The sequence below is a fragment of the Sarcophilus harrisii genome, chromosome 2 (genome assembly GCF_902635505.1).
Source record: "Sarcophilus harrisii chromosome 2, mSarHar1.11, whole genome shotgun sequence".
Lineage (NCBI taxonomy): Eukaryota > Metazoa > Chordata > Mammalia > Dasyuromorphia > Dasyuridae > Sarcophilus > Sarcophilus harrisii.
In genome coordinates this window covers 242,455,358-242,469,921 of record NC_045427.1, presented here as the reverse complement: position 1 = coordinate 242,469,921, position 14,564 = coordinate 242,455,358, and the positions used below count along the sequence as shown (strand labels likewise).

At 34.6% G+C, this 14,564-nt stretch overlaps 1 long non-coding RNA gene across 1 annotated transcript in view; it reads right to left on the bottom strand.

Moving 5' to 3' along the window:
• LOC116421114 overlaps window positions 1-5,241 on the bottom strand; it is a 12,417-nt gene extending 7,176 nt beyond the window's left edge. Inside the window, exons 1-2 of the long non-coding RNA XR_004231430.1 lie at window positions 4,986-5,241; window positions 2,126-2,333 (exon numbers count right to left, since the gene is read on the bottom strand). This is a non-coding gene — a long non-coding RNA (uncharacterized LOC116421114). The remainder of the gene's footprint in view (window positions 1-2,125; window positions 2,334-4,985) is intronic.
• Window positions 5,242-14,564: the final 9,323 nt, after the last annotated feature.

Here is a 14,564-nt window from a genome sequence, read left to right as displayed (position 1 = left end):
AGATGGACCATGGAAATATAAGGAATCAGAGATGAGGTGTCTCATTTGAAGGAACAGCAAAAAGACCAGGATCACTAAATCACAAAAACAAACAAACAAACAAAAAAACCAAAAACAACAACTGGCAAAGGTTTGTATTGGTAGTGTAGTCTTTGTTGTTTGTTAGCCCATAAATGAAAGTATCTTCTCAGGGAAAATTCTTGCCCCCAGGTAATGGTTTGCCGGGCATTTAGTTGGTGCTAATTTTTCGGTAGACTATGGTGAAGTGCTATACCTTCTCCATCTTTTCCTTACATTATCTACATTATTCTATAAATCTAAATAGGATAATCCTTCTGTAATATTTCTGTATGGAATGGCCTGATCCTAAATTTCTATCATAAATCTCTTGAATTCTTATCTTCCCAAAATACCTTTATGAATTAGATATTTATTTGACTTTTCTTTGTTGACATATTATTATTTGAAATCATGCCTGTGTTACTCATGTAAGGCCTTTTGATTTCTCTCTTGAATATTAGTCATTTCATAGGCTCCTTCGGGAAATAAGCTAGTTTTATTTATGTTAATCAAATTTAATAACTTGTATTTGTTATCAACCTTTATTACAGTGCAGTGAAGTGATGTCCATGTCTTTCTAAAATATTTTTGTAGATTTTTGATTAGTCATGTGCTCTAAAAATATCTATCAATCCTTTTTTTCCTCTTTGGTTTAAAAGTATTAATCTCCTATAGTAACTTTAGGATTTTTGGGATCTATATTTCATAAATTTAGATAGGATGCTTTCTATATCTACTAAGATACATTTTACAGCTACACAAATGTACATTAAACCTGGGATTCCATGATAATTGCTTTAAATGTGTTCTTTCCATTCAACTTTGATATCAGAAAGCCAGTAAGTTTTTTTTTTTAATTTTTTTTATCACATTCAGCCACAGCTTTCTCCATGAAATCCTTACATTTAGTATCTTGCTAGAGGATATCAAGGTATTTGTAGATTTCATGTTAGTCCCATGTTCCAATGTGACCTCTAGATTCAAGCCTTAATTAGCCTTTCATTTCTAGCTTTCCTTGACCTGTATTAAGGAGTTTGTACTTCCCACATCCAAATGATATATTGAAATTATAGGAGCTACTTAATTTATTTTATGTCATGCTTTATATGAATTGTTCTTGACATTATTGTATTCATTGCATATTTTAAATAGAGAATAATTTTACATAGGAACATCAATTATTCTAGCATTCTAACTATATTTGGATATATTTTGAATAATTACATGATTTTACATAAACATAAATGACATATATATATATATACTTAATTTATTATTCTATCTCCTATTCTCCAACATGAATTATAATAATTCCTATTGGATGAACTTCTGTAATAAGTTTATGAAAAGGTAAATAAGGTGGCCAGGCTTTGATGGATTGCAATTTGGGTTGTTGGCAAGAATATCCATATTGATGAAATCAAAGATTCAGTGGTAGATTGAGATATAATCGTTTTACATTTTTTTCCCCAGATAAAAAAATTTTATGGCACTGTTAGGTTGCTTAAGAGCAATACTTCCTATAAAACAATATATACAGTTTGTTCTTGTTATTTCCAGATAACAAAATGAAATACTACTCTTCCACTGTTTAGGACATTTTTCAATTCTTTTGTGCCTATTTCCTTTATCTACAAACATATCTGGGTACAAAATATTTCTTTGAAAAGAAATATGTGTCCTCTGTCTCTCTATTTTCTTGAAGTCTTGGTTAGTAAAACCATGAAGTATGAAAGGCTATTTTTTTTTCTTTTCAGTCTCTTTCCTCTTTTTTGGTATTATCTACTCCTAGACCCCGGGTAATAGGTGACTCAGTATTTAGAATGCCAGACCTGGAGTAAGGAAGGCTCCTCTTCCTGAGTTCAAATCTGGCTATTCATTTACTATTGTGTGACCCTGACAAGTCACGTAACCCGGTTTACCTCAGTTGCTCTTCTGCAAAATGAACTGGAGAAAGAAATGGCAAACAACTCTAATATTTTTGCCAAGATTTCCCAAATTGTGTCATGAAGAGTCAGATATGATTGAAATAATTAAACAACTCTCAAATGCTGACATAAAATACCTTCATCCTGTGATCCAGATATCTACAGATTCCAAAGAAATACAAATCCTGCACAGTCATAGTCTGGCCTTTCAGATTTTTTCCACATTTTCCACCTTTTTTCATGGTGGTGGTAATTGGTTACTGAATGCCTTTTACTTGCTTGAAAAGCAGATGGAGTTGGAAAAACCCAGAGAGAAGAGAAATCTGGCCTCCTCTGACTTCCAGCCTGGAGAGAGAAAATATGCAATTCCAATTTCTTTTCAGGTCCATGATGGGAGAAAGAATCTGAAAAAAATCTCATATGTAGAGAAGCAGACATTCTCTTATCATATTTCTATCCCTCCCTAGCTTTTGAGACTTTGGGGAATTTCCTCTTGAATGAGCTCTGTAGGACTCTTTCTTTTACTTGAGCTGAGTTTTTTTTGCTCCCAAAATCACATATATAGATTATATCTAAATATATAGATTATATCTAAAATGTGTGTATATATATATATGTATATATATACATATATATATATACACACACACATACACACACACATTTTTTTCTCTGATTTTTGTTTTACTATTCATTTGAATAACTGGTTTATTTGCTGTTGCTATGTGTGTTCATTGTGGAACTGGCTTCCAAGGGGTTAAATCTTGGATATAAAGCTTGGGACTTTCTTTTTCTATTAAAGAACAGAAATTAGTTGTTTAATTTTCTTGTAGTAATTTAATCCCCCAGATTAAGAGTATTTAAGGGATCAGATAGATAATTCTATGTTGGTAGTCCCTAGCTATGAGGAGCACAGAATAGCTAACCTCTGGCCCCAAATTCCTGCTTCCTTTACTGGCATGAAAGAGTCTCTCCTGAAAAAGGATAGGGGGAGGAAACTTTAGAGAAGTCTATCTTTATCTTCCTTCAAATGACCTCACAACAGATCCATGTGGACATATATAATCTATATGGACAAAAACAGCTGCACTCACCATACCTCTGAGAGAAATAACTTATTTGGACCTCTATTCCAGTCAGTACTAATCAAGTCGATAGAATTATATCAAACTTCTCAGAGCTGTGAGCTGCAGATTCCAAGTTTCCTTGCTTAACTATAGGAAGTTAACTAAAGGCCCTCCACCCAAATCACAACTACATGGAAAGTTCCCCCATTTTTGCACCTCTGGATCAATCCCTATCCAATAGGAGTAGATGACCATCTTATGACCACTCAGGTCACTGACTAACAGCTTGTACCATTTCTTCCTGCCCAAATTAGGAGTCTTAATAAGGGGATATTCCTATTCACTCAACTTGCAACACTGCTGACATAATGCTTATTTTAGCTTATGGGTCAATCAATCAATGGAATTATTTTGTATTTGGTATAGCTGTTCCGGAATGACTGAACATCTAGCCCTATGACAATAGGGCCCTGGAAGGAGAAAGCATCTCAGATTGGGAGGAAGATTTGAGGTTCACTTCCTTAATGCAGTGCCATTGGCTCAGAGCTCTGTTTCAGTTCTTTCTTAGGTGGGATAATTTTAATTTCTATACTCACTTTTACAATGGAAAGAGCTAGGGATGCTTAGACTGGAGAAGAGTGTTAGGGAGGAGGAGTGAGATTTAAAGATTTAAAGAGTTTTAAAATATTTGAAAGCTGTGATGTGAGAGAGAGTTTTGTTCTTCTAATCACAGAAGGCAGATCTAGGAGAAATGGGAAGAAGTTGTACTATATATCAATACAAGGACCTGCGATGTTAGTTTGAGAATTCTATTCATTCACTTAGATCAAAGCTCCTCTGCTGGTCAAGGTCTTAGAAAGTTGCTGGAAGTTTGGAGTCCCTTAAGTGATTTGTCCTGTCAAGTGACAGCTGCTGAAGAGGAGATGTGATCCCAAGTTTTAATATGGAATGAATGGTAGGAATTTTGGAAGGGAGCTGATGTATATTTGGGCGAATGAATGGTCAGGCTCTTTGGTTCCTAACTGTGTTGGAAGCCCCTTGCTAGGCATATAGGTGGTCCAATAGATACAGTTTTAGAATTGTTCTTGGAGTCAGGAAATTGTTCTTGTTAAAATTTGCTTAAGCTGTGTGTGACTCTTCAAGACCCCATGTGGGATTTTCTTGGCAAGGATACTGGAGTGGTTTGCCATTTCCTTCCCCAGCCATTTTACACATAAGAAAACTGAGGCAAGCTGAGTTAAATGACTGGCCTAGTGTCACACAGCTAGTATTTTAGGCTGAATTGAACTCAGGTCTTCCTGACTCTAGGTCTGGTGTATTATCCCTGTGTTACCCAGCTGCAGAGTTAGGAAGACAAGATCAAATGCATGACCTTAGGCAAGTCATTCAATGTCTATCTGCCTCAGTTTCCTCATCTATAAAATGGGAATAATAGCACCTACCTCCCAAGATGGTTATGAAGATACAATTATTAAGTATTTAAAAAATACTTTGAAAGCCTTAAAAGCACTATATAAATACTACCTCTTCTTCTTATTGTTATTACTTGACATGAAGCCATTACCACACATTTTCTGTTCATCAAATAATCAAATAATACTGTTTTTTTCCTACGCCAGGAGCTTACATTTTGCTATTTTTAATCTTCCCTATCTTAGTCTTGCATTCAGTATTAAATGTTTGCATTTGGAGAGATTGTTCGACATATTTAGCAAAACTTTTATATGCAAATGAGGGTTGTCCCCTTAAAAATAGTTCCCTTGAGAAGCAGCACACTTATTCCAAAAAAGCTGCTTAAATTTATTTTGGGGAATGGCCATCAGAGAAAGTTTTTGTGTGACTCCCATCACCCAATCTATCACGTTACCTCACCACATATAAACCTTGTAAATGAGAGATTCTTTATGTAAACCAAGAAAATATGATTTACCTATTGGTCTTTCACGATTAATGTGGTAAAGGGCAAGCAGACTCATCAGTTGTGTTGACAAGTTTACATTCAGAAGGAAAAGAAGATTTTATTTCTTTTTTACTCAGTATATCTGGCAGTTTTCCATCCTCTTATCTTCAATAATAATGAATCAGCATGGAAGTTTATGATTCCAGGTGTCTCTTACGGGAACAAAAGCTTTCTTTGGTCCTTTCTCTCCCTCCTGCTTTATCAAGATGAAAAGGTCTTTCTTGCCTTTCCTGCAGGAACCAGTGTGAGGTATCTTTTGCAATGTCTCCAGCTATGCTCTTAGCTCACAATAGAAATTGGGCAGAGTAGATACAAGGAAGGGTCATTTGGGACCCAATCTCATGTGCTTCCAGTGCTTGATCAAAACTTCTTACCTGAACCACTAAAAGAGAAGTGAAGGGCCTTGAGTCTTAAAGTCAGAAATTCACAGAACTAGAAGGGCCTTTATTGATCATGAAGCAATCCCCTATTTTACAGAGAGGGAATCTGAAATCTGGAGAAGGGAAGGAACTTATGTGCTTGTGATGAGCCATTTCTATGCCCACACCATTCTACCTGGGACCACCACCAACTATTTTTGAGATATCCTGTGTTAATAAATCCAACTTCTGTCCTGAGTAATATGGAGCTCTGATTAGGTATATAATCCAGCTGGCCTAACAAATAGGGAAAGTTAGGAAAGATCAGCTACCACCAACCCATTGTGACCAAGATCCTGATCGTCCTGAATTGAGTTGGTCCAGTGAGATACCATGAAAATGGCCTGCAAGAATTGAAAACAGCCATTTTTACAGGGGAAGAGATTGATGTTCATCTATGCTTTCTAGAGGGTAATGGTATAGACAGAAGAGAGCAAACTATTCAGTGGTGCCTTTTTCTCTGATTACCTTCCATGTACAAAAAATTATATGTATATATATTTATGTATATATATATATAAATAATATATATATGCTCACTGCATACATATGTATGTACACATGTATATATACAATACATACTATTTTTTACATATTATCTCTCTTTCATTAGAATGTGAGCTTCTTGAGAACAGAAACCCTTAATAAATGTTTTTTTCAGTATAGATTTGTTATTGATTCTGTGACACAGATTCTTTCTATGGTCTCTACACCAAAGACCAGGCAGCAATCAGGGAATGCAAATAAATACATAGGGAAAACAACTCAACAATAACAGACTTTAGCAATTATTTTCATCCATCTCAGGAATATAAAGAGAGCATCACTCTGACAGACAGTGTGGGAAGGTAAAAGGAACGAGAGAGGAAAAAGGGAGAGGGGGGAAGGAGGAGTAAAGGAAAGAGAAAGAGAGAGACAATGAGGAGACAGTGACACAGAGAGATGAGAAAAGTTAAAGACAGAGAGAAAGAAAAAGAGACACAGAATGATGAGAGTCTTTTATCAGGGCAATTGCTGCTTCCCTGTTTATTGCTTAATTGCTCTGTTTTTCTGATTGGGCTCACATGCTATTGTTTTTATTGTTTATAATATTAATATAGTGTGACTTGTCTTAAAAAACACCAAACATATTTGTTCTGTTTGTCTGGTTTTGATTGTAAATAACCTTTCTTTATAGCCACAGCACTTAATATAATGCCTGGCACATATTAAGGTTTTAATAAATGCTTGTTGACTGTTAATGACAATGATTAAAAGCCAAACCAAACTCGAAACCTATTATGAAATTTCAATTAACCAGGATGTTCTATGAATGGAGTGTTTTAAAATAAGTTTTTTTAAACTGAGAACATTATAATTGTGTCTCAGCATCTATCATGGTGATTGACATATCAAAACTGCTTAATAAATGTTTGTTGGTTAAGACAAAAGCTATTTTTATTTCATGTTCTACATAGTATTAGATATCTTTCTCAAAAATCTCCTTTCCTATTAAGTGCATTCTAGTGATCAGAGCTGAATCTTACTTTCTAACTGAACATCAGGAAGAATTGCTTGTTGCCTTTTCATAGTTAATTATTTCCCTTGTTTTTTGTTTTTATGTTTTTGTTAAAACCTGCAATCTTTGCTTTAATTGGAAGTTCAAACCTCTATCTATCCTCACTTCTTCTCACTCTCTAGTCTAATATTCCTTTCTTTTTCTCTAAATTCTATCTTTCTTTCAAGACTCAGTTCAAGCTCTATGTTCCAAGAAGCTTTTCATAAGTTCTCTAGCTATTGCTGAGCTCCTATGTCATAATCCCTTGAAATCTGACTGCCAGGGCCCTACAATCTTTGACACAGACATGTCTGAGAAAGACTCAGAAAAATTTTCAAAGACATATTTGTTATTGATTTTGTGACAGCCCTTCTATAATCTCCAAGACAAAGACCTCAGGCAGCAATCAGAGAATGCAAACTGATACACAGGAAAAACTACCTACAAGTAAAAGACCAGCAATTATTCTCTTCTGTATCACAAAGACAAAGATTTTAATGGCAGAGAGGATAAGGAGGGGGAGACAGAGAAAGAAAGAAGAAGGAAGAGAAGGAAGGTAGAAAGAAAGGAAGAAAGAAAGGAGGAATGAAGGAAGGACGAAGAGGAAAGTGGTAGAAGAAGAGAGGGACAAAGAGGAAACAGTGACACAGAGGGAGAGACAAGCAGAGATACAGAGAAATATAAAAAGAGAGAGAGACACACACACACAGATGAATGCCTTTTATCAGGGCTATTGGTAACAAATGCTACTTCCCTGATCCTATTGCCCAATTTCTCTATTTAACTGATTGGGCTAACATCCTATTACTTTTATTGTTTGAAATATTCATTTGTTCCTTACTATTATCTGACTTGTCTTTAAAAAGAAATCCAAAATATATTTGTTCTGTTTGCCCAGCTTTGATTGTCAATCATCTGAGGGCAGATTTCATGTATATTTTTGTGTTCCCTTTCAGTGGATATAGTGAACTTGTATTGTTCTATGGTGAGTTTATCTTTCTAAGTCTCAAATCCTTATCTGCAAAATGGGAATAACAATAATTTTACTATTACCTCATAGTATTATTGTTAAAAAAATGTTAATATTATTCCCAAAGTGCATACCTTTTAATCCAACAGTGTTACTATAGGGTCTGTATCCTAAAGAGATCATTAAAGAGAGAAAAGGACCCATGTGTGCAAAAATGTTTTAGCAGCACTTTTTGTAGTGGCAAGGAATTGGAAATTAGTGGATGTCTGTTAATTGGGAATGACTAAAAAGTTATGGCATATCAAGGGTAATGGACTGTTACTGTTCTATAAGAGATGAGCAGGTTGATTTTACAAAAGCCTGGAAAGACAAATATAAACTAATGCTGAGTGTAATGAGCAGAATCAAGAGAACATTATACCCAGTACAGCAAGATTATGTGATGATGGACTCTGATAAACTTAGCTCTTCTCAGAAATGTGGTAATCCAGGAAAATCTCAATAGCCTTGGGAAAATACCATCCACATCCAGAGAGAGAACTATGGAGATTGAATATGGATTGGAGTATAGTATTTTCACCTTTTTGTTGTTTGTTAGTTTCTATCTTTCTCATGTTTTTTTTTTTCTTCTAGTCTGATTTTTCTGCTCAACATGACAAATATACAAATAAGTTTAAAAGAACTGTACATGTATAACCTATATAAGATTCCTCTTCTGGGGAAGGAAGAAGTAGGGGAAGGAGGGAAAAAAAAATTTTGAACTCAAAATCTTGCAAAAATAAATGTTGAAAACTATCTTTCCATGTAATTAGAAAAATAAAATGGTATTGAGTAGGGAAAATGAAAATATTTATAAACTAAAACAATATAATGATAGGCTGTTATTCTTATTAAGGATAAATTGAGTAACTTGTATTACAAGGCAAAACTCAAGTTAAAAACAAGGAATAACTTCTTTAAATCATGTTAATACAAATTTTAGTATCTCTATAGATATTTGTAGATTTATCTAGCATAAGACCTTGCATATAGTACGTGCTCACTGAATATGTGTTGAACAGATATAACAGTGATGACTTACTATTAGGAGGAAATGTTTCATGATGGAAAGAATCCAGAAATTGGAGTCAAAAAACCTGGGCTTGAAACCTACCTTTGCTCCTTATGACTGAGCTTGGGTGGATCACTTAAGTTCTTTAGGACTTGGTTTCTTTTTCTGTAAATTGAAGGGGTTAGACTAGGTGAGCTCTAGGGTCCTTTTCAAAAAGTATAAATCCTATGGTTTTTGTCAATTTTCAATTGTGATGTTCTTTACCTTTTTGTATATGAGACACAGACAGCTATGGCAGCCTATGGATTCTTCAGAATAATGTTCTAGATTGTTTTTAATAATTTAAGGAAGTGCTAAATTTCAGTTAGAGATTAGAAAAAGCTAAAATGTGACATTTCTTCCCGATCCAAGTTGATCAACACCTTGAATCCACAGATCAAAGGGGCACCTCCGTTTAACATGCCTTCTCTATAGTATTCCTTGAAATGGCTATTCTGTTTTTTCCAAAGTCTCGAATATTATTTACTCCAAATCCCTTAGTCTTACTTGAGTCTTTGCCTTTTTGTTTCCTTAGATAGACAAATATTAGATAGATAGACAGATAGATAGACAAGAGATAGATAAATAAGAGATAGGTGATAGATGACAGAAAGATAGATAATAGATTATAGATAGATAATAGATGATAGATATACAGATAGACAGAAAATAGAACATAGAGATAGATGCTAAATAGATAGACATAAAAATAATAGATGACAGATAATGGTTATAGATAGATAATAGATGATAGATATATAGACAGACATAGATAGTGATAGGCAATGCAACATACATAGATAGATGATAGGTGATAAATGACAGGTAGATATTTATAGATAGATAATATGTGATAAATATACAGATAGAAAGACAAATAATAAATAGATAATAAATAGGTGATAGATGACAGATATTAGATGATAGATAAATAGGTAATAGATGACAGATATTTAGTTAGGCAGATAAATGGATTAATAGATTATAGATCAATAGATGATAGATAGCTATAGAGAGACAAATGATAAGGCAGGTGTGCCTAAATGATGTACCAGGTATTATACTAAGTACTGGGGAACAAATACAAGCTTACATTCTAATAAGGGAAGAAAACATAAGGGGAGTTGGAAGGTGGAAGGAGGAAAGAAAGAGCATCAGTATGGTGTAACAAGGAAAAAGATGAGGAAGCTTGGTTTGGGCTGTTAGTGGTCCCTGTCCCAGGGGCCTAAGATTCAGTTCCTTTAGCACAAGAGGATATTGGATGGAGTGGAGGCAAAACAATATAGAAGTGACCAGTGGCCCGTGTCTCCCTCTTCTTTTAAGGAAGTCAGGGGAGTGAAATTCCTGGTCTCCACTTTTCAGGTTCGCCAGACACCATCCTGAGCCATCTCTGCCTAAGTCTAAGGGGCTGGAGGAGAGAAAGGCAAAGGAGTCAAAATGTTCTATCTCATGCCCGGGAATGTGGCAACTGTTGCAGGACAAAATCAGCAGGGGTCTGCCCGAAGAGCTGCTCTAGATATGAGAAAATCAAGGACAAATCACAACAACAGCAGCTTTTGCTATGCTGATAATGATGGGCATCTTAGGAGTAGAAAAGCTTCCTCTGAGCCACTGATGTCAAACCTGCCCAAGAGACAGCAAAGCCAGCTCTGTCTTCTGGTAAACAAAAAATAATTCAAAATGAGAATCAAAAGCAGGGACCTGCCTGAGCAGTGCTGAAGCCTTGATTAGCAGACATGTTTAATGGATGTTTTTGGCCTTTTTTTTTTTTTTTTTTTTTTTGATGGGAAGTAAGTTGTTGTTAGAATCATAATCACTGAATCTAGTTGTTGAAAAGTACCTTAGCCTATAATCTTTTTTCCTGGCTTATCCAGCCAGCAGCTTCTGTCTGAACATTTCTGATGAGGAATCTGCCACTATCTGAGCAGCATAATTTCAAAGAAGTTTTTCTTACTATTGATCAAAACCAATCTTACTAATAGCTTTCTTTTGTCATCTTTATTTCCAAATATATCCCCAGCTTTCCCCAGTAGGGTGTAAGAAAAAAATTTTTTTAGAAAAAAATCTTGAAAAAAAAGAAAAAAAAAGTATAGTAAAACTATTCAATAGTCCAAAAGACACATTATCTACAGGTGCCACACCTAGAGTATCCTTATCTCTGCAAAGAATACATTTTTCATCTCTTCAAGAACCAAGTTGGACAATATAATTACACAGTTTTCAGATGTATTATCTTAGTTGTGCTTACTGAGAATATGATCCACAGGATGATATGATTCCTAGGAGTTTAATACATAATGTGACCCTCTAGCATTATGACATATAAAAATATATGTTTCTTCTAGATCAAAGTTTCTTTATTGTTTTTTGTGTCATGAACCCCTTGACTTACAGAGTTGGAACTTGTATACCTTTTTCAGATGAACATTTTAAAAACATAAAATAAAATACTTAGGTTTACAAAAGCAAACAAGTATATTAAAATGCAATTGTTAAAACATAAAGAAAAACAAGTTCACAGACACTCCATAAAGAAACAGTTAACAATAATAATTATGGGGAAAATTGAAGCAATTTTTAAAATAAAAACCTCATTTCTCAAACATATAGAAAACTGAGTCAAATCTATAAAAATAAGAACTATTCTTCAATTGATGAATGATAAAAAGACAGGAAGTTTTCAGATGAATAACCAAAACTATCCATAGCTATATGAAAAACATGCTCTACTATTGATTGGAGAAATGTAAATTAAAACAATTCTGAGGTCATCTCTATTAGATTGGCTAATAGAACAGAAAAGAAAAATGACAAATAGAGGAGGGGACATGGGGAAAAAGATACATTAATGCATTGTTGGTGAAATTGTGAACTGATTCAGCCATTCTCTAGAGCAACTTGAAACTATGAGCAAAGGGCTATAAAACCATGCATACCCTTTAATCTAGTAATATCATTACTAAGTCTGTAGTCCAAAAGAGATAAAAAACAAAAACAAAAAGAGAAAGGACCTATATATACAAAACTATGTATAGCAGCTCTTTTCTGGGACAAGAATTGGAAGTTGAGGGATACCCATCATTTGGGGAATGGCTGGACAAACTGTGATATGTGGTTATGATGGAATACTACTACCGCACAATATGAAATGATGAACAGGATACTCTCAGAAAAACTGGAAAAGACTTCTACAAATTGGAGCAAAGTAAAATATACCATGTACAATATAATAGCAATATTATGAGATGATCAGATATGAATGACTTAGCTATTCTCAGCAATACAAATGCTATCCATCTCCAGAGAAAGAATTGATGGTGTCTGAATACAGATGAAGGATTGTTTTTCACTTTCCTTATTTTTCTTGAGGGTTTTTTTTTTTGGCCTAAGGTTTCTTTTACAATATGACGATTATGGGAATATTTTTAATAACTACATGTATAAACTATATCAAATTGCTTGCTTTCTCAGTGAGGAGAAGTGGGAAAGGAGGAAGGGAGAAAATCTGGAATTCATTTAAAAACGAATGTAAAAAATTGTTTTTACATGTAACTGGGGGAAAATAAAATACAAACAAAAAACCATATATTAAAAAAAGAATCCTTGTTTTAGATTAGGGCTTCTTAAACTTTTCCCACTCATGACCCCTTTTCTAAGAGAGAAATTTTTACATGACCTATATTTTATATAGGTATATAAAATAGGTATACAAATAAAAATTACTGATAATAAGTCATAATTTTGTGACCCCCACATTTAATGTGTTATGACCACATAGGATCACAACCCACAGTTTGAGAAGCTGGGTTTAGATGAAGAAATAGTTTACTATAATGGAAAGAGCAGGCCTTGAGGCCAGGAAGAACTGGATTCAAGTTCTGCTTTTAACACATATTGTCAACTGGACAAATTGTTGAACCTTTTCTAAGATTAGAAGACACATTGACAAAGGATGCCATGAAATTATATCAATGAAATAGCAGGTCCAATCCCTTTTCCTTCTTTTAGATAGGACTGTTTCTGCTCATCCATATTACATTTTCTCATCAGCACCATTTAGCTCTCAAAGAGTTCATACATAATATCATCCCTCATATGAAAAAAGAGAGTTCCATCTGAAATGGAATGAAAGGTTGTTTTGTTGTTCCCTATAGCTCCATCTGGAGGCAAATACTAAGATATTAACAATTTTTTTTTCCCTAAGCAACATGTAGTAATCCCTCACTTTCCATGCCTTAATGGAGCCTTCCCCTTAATAGAGAACCCCTGTTAATGGCATCTTTCTCCTTAATTCTAGGCCTCTTGCTAATTGCCAAAATTCTTTTTCTTTACTAAAAATCGTTATGGATTTAGCCTGCTGTTAGTAGCTTAATAATATCTTTGCTCCTTGGGAAAAAACCAACCAAATAAAAATTACCTCCACCAAATAAAACAAAACAAAATCTCTGCTAAAGATGAGAGCATCAGTCTGGTATTGTCATAAGAGGGTTTTAAGCATCTATTCATAGCAACTGGGTCATGGGTAAACACAATGTCAAGGTAAATGAGGGAATGAGTTTCTCCTACCTGTCCCTTAGTGAAACTGATTTTCACATGGAAATAGCACAACACATACCTCCTTGCCTTCAGCTTCACTTCATTCAATGATACTGCCAAAGTTACACTGTCCAAAATCACTTTGCCCTACTAAAAGGTGAGATGTGATTGACTTTACCCTCCAGAATTATTTTTGCTCAAGCTTGTTCAGGGGCACATCTCCAAGACTATGTAATCACATGGTGACACAAAGCATTGAGGATTCATTGATGAAGATAGTACAGGTTAATTGCTCCTCTTTGTTCTTTATTTTCTGAGTATTAGTTCTGCTCCTATTTTTCTATCTCTGCTTTAGGTTTCTTGGAATTTCAATTGCTAAAAAGGTTTGATGGTATCTCATATCCTATTTCTTTGATCTTTAGTTTAAGAGGCTTTCCCCTTTTTGTTGGTCATAACTTTGTCTGTAATACGCCTTGGAGAAATTTTATATCTTATGTGGAGTGCCATTCTTTCAGGAATATGTCAGCAGTATTGCCAGACAAGCAAAGTATATGGATGTATTTCCCCTAAGGATATGTATACATTTCTTTTAGAGAAGTAGGGAACAAAAATCTCTGACTGGTATTTTATTTTTGTGGTTGGAACGAACAAAACAAAGCTTTCTTAAATTAAATCATGGTAGGGTGGACTGTTCAAATATACATGGATTCTTAACAATTATAAATAGGGGTATTGCCCAGTATTTACAAAGGAGCTATTCAAACATTCCATGACTCAACACCAGTCACCCTAATAAAAAGGTGACAGCAGAAAAAGCTTCCTCACCTGCTTTAGACGTGATGGTCTGTGGCAGCACTGCTTGATTTTATGAGAGCAAAAAGCAAGAGATAACTTATTGGGAGAAGCTGGGTCAGTTATGGAAAGAGCTATCATTTGATGTACCAAGTAAACAGAGAGCAAATTCAGGTTCTGAATTAGAGGAGCAAGTTTGAAATTC